We start from the raw sequence: 6,901 nt of genomic DNA on the forward strand, positions 1-6,901 counted from the left end.
CAGAGTTCTTCTTAAGATGATATTTTTCTCTTAAAATAAAAGTATCCTCTTAAATTAAGAGGAATAATTTTACATAGAGGACAATCCTCTTAAACCTAGAGGACATCCTTTTGCAGCATATACTAGAGGAAAATATGCATTGAAATAAGAGGAATCCTCTTGAAACAAGAGGATTTTTTTTCGGTGCAATTGAAAATAGTGGTACCACCATAAAAATATAGTGATGCAATTATTCAATTATAATAGTATCTTTGAAATAGAATGGTACCATTTTAATAAAGGTACCAGAATAAAAAATTTTATAAACAGAATTTTAATAAAGTATCAGCATTAAACTACAGTGGCACCACTATTTAATTGCTGTACCATTGTAATTTAGTTATATTATCGAAAAATATTAGTAAAACATTTTTAATATATATAGCAATAATAGTAATAATAATAATGTCAATAATAGTAATAATAATAACAATAATAATAATAATAATAACAATAATTAATGTGGTACCATTTAATAAAATCGTACCACAATAATGGTACAGCGATTGAGAATAGTGGTACCACTGTTTAATTATTGTATAGAATCATTGCAATACAGTGGTACCTCTATTACTGTACAGTTCTATATTATTGAAATATGCTCATTTCCAGTAGAAAGGTGTCAGTTTAAATAATTGTTTATCTTAAATAATATTTTTTTTCCTCAATGGGTTATTGTCATAATTTTGAAAAAGGCAAATATATATCTTCTGCTTTTGTTTTTTAATCATTAATGTTAAGTAATCCTTTTTATTTTTCCTAAAATATGTACATTATAAATTATTTTTATCCACATTAAACGTTTATTTTTATACTAAATATAATTAAATGTGAATTTACATTTGAGCTTAATAATAATAATAATAATGAAATATTTAAAATTAATTCTTCTATGCAGGATTTCATGGTGATGTCACGTGGTCAGAAACAGAATGTTTAAATAATAATCCACATCAGGGAAATGATGATACATGGACACCACCATCAAATCAAGATGGGGGAATTTCAAAGAATCCTAATTATGTGCCAAATACATTTACATGTGATTTGTGTGGTAAGGTTTATACTTGGATGTATAGCTTGAAACGACATCAAATGAAGTGTGGCGATAAGGAGGCAAAATATCAATGTTCAATATGTAAAAATCGTTATTTTCGCGTTGATTCATTGAAATATCATCAGGAAACGAAACACAATTTTTATGGTTACGAGAGAAGAAGATAATTTTAAGAACAAAAAAATGTATTCTGTATTATATTGTTTGTAAATTAAATATACAAAAAAACGAGTTAGGTAAATAATAACAATAATCGTAATATATTAGGAATAATAATAATATTATTATTATTAATAGCAGTAAATATATAATTTATTATAAACAATTATATTTTTAAAAGATTAGATAAATTTTGCTGAGATATTTTTTTTTTGTATCTCTTATATTAATTAATTTCCTTTATCCATATATATTGTAATTCTCAAACGAATTTTTATTCTTTAACAAGGATTCTATTTTATTTCTTTAAATAGAATCTCCATATATTGTCAATTGTAATTATTATTTAAAAATAAAAAATCATCTTTGGAAATAGTTGTATTTTTCACCATTTCATGAAATTTTTATTAGATTATTAAATTTTTAGTTTTACAATTCATAAAAATTCGAAAAAAAAATTCCTGACGAATTTAGATAATAATTATAATAATTTATAATTATAATGGTAAAAAATTATTGAAAAATTAGGGGCATTAGGTATAATTAAAAAATGGAATACCATGACTAATTAAAAAATATAGTGGTTCCATTTTAATAAAAAGGATATCACTATTTAAATCTATGGTACTACTGATTTATTTTTGTTCACAGAATTTATATTTCTTCGAATTTTTATTTGCTCGAATTTTCATTTAACATAATAGGCATTTTAAAAAATTTTAATTGGGTCGAATTTCATTGCATGGAATTTTTATTTTATTCTTTCAGATGAATTTTCATTTATTTGAATTATTATTTGATATAATTTCCATATAACCGATTTTTAATATTACACAATTTTTACTTAACCGAGAAATCATTTTAAAAAATATCTAATTGATAGAATTTTCATTTATCTGAAATTGCAAACGGCCGACAAAAATTAGACAAAAAGATTTCGGTTCGATTTTTAAAATTAACCAATCAAAAATTATCCATAAAATTGTGATTGGTTGATTTTAAAAATCGCGCCAAAATCGATTGTTTGTTCGGTCATTTGCAATTTCGGACAAATGAAAATTCTATCAATTAGAAATTCTGTTAAATGATTTTTCGGTTAAGTAAAAATTCTGTAGTATGAAAAATCGGTTATATAAAAATTCTATCAAATATTCTACCCAATAAATATTCTTTAAAATGCCTATTATGTTAAATGAAAATTCGAGCAAATAAAAATTCGAAGAAATATAAATTCTGTGAAGTGACTTTTCGGTTATATAAAAATTGTGTAATATAGAAAAAATCGTTTTGATGAAAATTCTGCAAAATACTAATTCGTAAAAATAAAAATTCGGCTGAAAAATAATTATGACAAATGAAATTCCATAAAATGAAAATTCTATATCATTATTAATTTATAGTAGTTCCAGAATTAATTTATAGTGGCACTAACATTAATTTATAGTATTACCATTATTTAAATATTGTGGTGCCTCCATTAAAGTATATTAATTTATACACGGAGAAAAATGGAAAAAGGAATAAAGTAACTTTTACTATTTTAAAAGTAAAACCTAAACTGTCCGGAGTTTCTGCACATTTCTGGCAATTTTTTACTTCAGAAATAGTACAATTTACCATTTTCGGAATAACTTTTACTATTCCAAGAGTAAATTGTACTATTTTCATTGTAAATTTTACTATTTTTGGAGTAAAAATTACCAAAAATGCGCAGAAACTCCGGACAGTTAAGATTTTACTTTTAAAGTATGTAAAAGTTACTTTATTCGTTTTTTTCATTTTTCTCCGTGTAGTGGTACTATTATTCAAGTATTTACTATAGTGTGTCACCATCAAATTATACTGCCGTATGAAACAGAAACTTAGTTCACTCAGTTTGTCGTTAAGGTAGATTTTCGCCTATCCTGTTGAGTGATTGTCGCCCATAACGACAAACTGAGTTAACTGAGTTTTTGTTTCGTAAGTATAGTGGTACCATAAAAACAAAATAGTTCCACCTTCGAAGCAAATAGTAGCATCAGATAAAATTACATAAAATAAAATATATTTCACTAAACCACATTAGTAATTCATATTTTTTAAATATTTTCTCCAAAAACAAAAATCGATTTTCTTTCTATTTTATAAAACAATACATGGATCCTCGTGTACTGACTAAAAATCAAAATAAATTAAAATTTAAAAAACAAAAACTTTGTTGTTCATTACATTTTTAATTATTACTTTTATTTCACATATTTGTACTGTGTGTGGTTTTATTCATCCTTTTCATTTCTTAAAAGACAATAATTATCAATTCACTTATTTTAAGTAGTTATTTGTTTCCAAAAAAAAAACAACAATCAAAGTAATTAGACATTAGTGTTGAGATTTAATAATTTTTTTCCCATAAGAAACAGACTCGTTTCTGCATGAATGTCTGTTTAAAAAAAAAAAAATTCTCTAATTCCCTCAAAATTTATAAATATTTATTAACCATTTAATTAATATTTGTTGGCAGATTTCGAAAATTATGAAATGTTTTCCGATTGGAATTTTCCGGCATCAGTTATGGAACCATTGACAGAGGTGACAACAGCTGGCGAAGAAGATGACAATTGCTTTGAATGTAGTCGTTGTAATAAGGCATATAAAACATTAAAAAGTCTAAGACGTCATCGTTTTCATTGTGGACGTACATTTGATCCAATTGTACGTGGATTTGTACAAAATTATGATGAAACTGATGATCAAGCACAATTTCAATGTGTCTATTGTAATAGAGCTTATCGTTGGAAAAAGGGTTTAAAACGTCATCAGCAACGTTGTGAAATAAAAATGGCACAGGAAATACCATCAGAAAATAATCTCGAAGTGAATATTATTGAGGGAAGCAATCCAGTGGAACATGAAATTGATATTACTGGCGATGACAATGACGATGATTTTGATGACAATGAAGATAATGATGATGATGAGGACGATGATGATGATGATGATGAAATTAAAATTACCCACACTGTGCCACCAAGAGGAACAACAAATGAAAATACAATTACAAATACAACTCGTAAATCAACATCAGAAATAATGAGAAATCGTGATGCAAGTGTTGGTCGTTTTCAATGTATTTTATGTGGCAAGAAATATGGTTGGTTGAAAAATTTACGACGTCATCAAAGAATTTGCCGTAAGAAAGTTAGTAAACATCGTTGGAAGGAATGTAAAGTGATGATTGAGCCATTGTCATTGAAAACACAAAAGCGAATTACTGAACAAAATTTTAAATGCTCCATTTGTTTTGAACAATTTAAATGGTTGAGAGAATTACGACAACATCAATCAATTTGTATGAAGAAATCACAAAATTTTTGGAATGTCAGTGAAACAAAAAATTCAACTAAAAATCAATTAAATCTTAAGGCACGAAATTCTACTACCGAAAATTTGAATCACATTAATTTAGATCCATGCTATAAATGTGCATTTTGCTTTAAAGAATATAAATGGCGAAGAAGCCTGAGGCGTCATTATCCAAAATGTACTGAAAGAGGAGATAAGCCATTAAATGTTCCAAAATAGTAATTTTAAATAACTTTTAGTGTAATTTTGTTCTGTTCCACTTCTTTTTAACAAAAAAAAATATTGTATTATTTTCATTTCTGTTTCAACATGGCATTCTCATGTCAATTCTTTTATTTAAACTACTGTCTAAATTTAAATCAGTGAGATTTTACTGATGATAATGCAGATTTGACAATCAATTCTGTTTTACCGATTGATGATAATGCAGATTTTATTGTCAACTCTGTTTTAACGATTATTGATAATGCAGATTTAAATGTCAAATCTGTTTTACCAATTACGGATAATATAGATTGGACAATCAAATCTGTTTTAACGGTTAATGATAATGCAGAATTGATTACATTTAATTTGATACACTACTTTACCGATAATTGATAATTCAGATATTGTTGTAAAATCAATTTTACCAAATATTAATAACACAGATTTGACTATGAAATCTATTTTAACGATTAATGATAATGCAGAATTAATAGTATTTAATTTCATTAACTGCTTTAACGATTATTGATAATGCAGATTTGATTATCAAATCTTATTTACCAATTAGTGATGATGCAGAATTTATCGTGTTTAATCTGCTTTACCGATTATTAATAATGCATATTTTACTGTTAAATCTGTTTTACCGATTATTGGTAATGCAGATTTAAATGGCAAATCTGTTTTACCGACTAATGATAAAGTAGATTTGACTTTTTAAAATCAGTAATAACTCTTTCTGATTTTCAGTGAAAATTTTACTAAAGTTATTAAATTTGCTAAATTCTTGCTATTACGTCAGTAAAATTTCACTGATTTAAAATTTAGAGAGTAGAAAATAATTTTTTTTTTACTTTTTACCTATCATGACATTTATTAATTGTTTAAAAAAAAAATAATAGCAAACTTTATTTGAATTTTAATTAATTGTTGGAATATGTCAGGTAATTAATATACCATTAATTCTAATCATTGACACATAAAATCGCTTTTAAACGTTCTTTGATTTTTATTTAATTTCACAATATTTTGAATAGTAACAATTACTTTTTTTTTAGTAATAATTATTATTTTATGATTTTTTTTTTTTGTTTGAAACTAGTTTTTTTGTGTTTGGGTTTTTATATGAGGAAACTAAAAATCCTCTAAATTACAATGTAATAAAATCGACGTTTTATTTATATTGTTATTATATACACGAATTATTGTGTTACTGAACACGACAAATATGTCTGTAAAAAATTAATAATACAGAAATATTCATTTATTATTTTAGATTTAAAAAAATAATATTTGAATTTTTTGAATATATAGAGGGAAAAAAAATTTCGTTATTAATACAAAAATGATTCAAAGCAAAACTTAAAAATATTTGTGTATAATCACTTTTGATCTAGTGTGTGTAGTGTTTGAATTTATCAATTTTCCTTTACCTATATATGTCAATTTTTTCGATTTAGAATCAAATTTATCTTAATGATAAATTTTAATCAACCAATTTTATTATTTTTAAATAATATCATTTTTTATTTATAATGACATAAATAAATAATTTATTTAAAATTAAATAAATTTATTTTTATTTTCAGTAATTATTGATATTTGTTTTTATTATAATGAAACTTAGGAAACTATTTTTTTTTTCGTAAATTAATATTTATTTAAATATTAATATGTTTGGAAATTGGTTGATTATATGATTGTTTTTGCGTTCCATTGTAGAATAAAATTATACATTTATAGTTAGTATGAATTGTAATTGTAAATGTAAATCCATAATAATGCAACAAATGCATATATATAATATTGATTATTGTACTGGCTATTGATAAATAAATAAATACCGAATCTCAAAAATTATTTTTTTTCTTTTTTATTGATATACAAAAAAAAAAGAAAATATAATACTGTAAAAGAATTATTATTATACGATATTCAATTTTTTAAAAAAATAATTTAATATCTCTTGAAATCGTAAAAAAATCAAATTTAAATCGTTAACAAATTTTTGGTTATAAAAATTTTGCTATAAAATTTGTTATAAAAATATTGTTCTAAAATTTGTTATAAAAATGTTGTTCTAAAATTTGTTATGAA

The sequence above is a fragment of the Leptopilina boulardi genome, unplaced genomic scaffold (assembly GCF_019393585.1).
Source record: "Leptopilina boulardi isolate dan_hultmark-lab unplaced genomic scaffold, ZJU_Lbou_2.1 LbouV2_121, whole genome shotgun sequence".
Lineage (NCBI taxonomy): Eukaryota > Metazoa > Arthropoda > Insecta > Hymenoptera > Figitidae > Leptopilina > Leptopilina boulardi.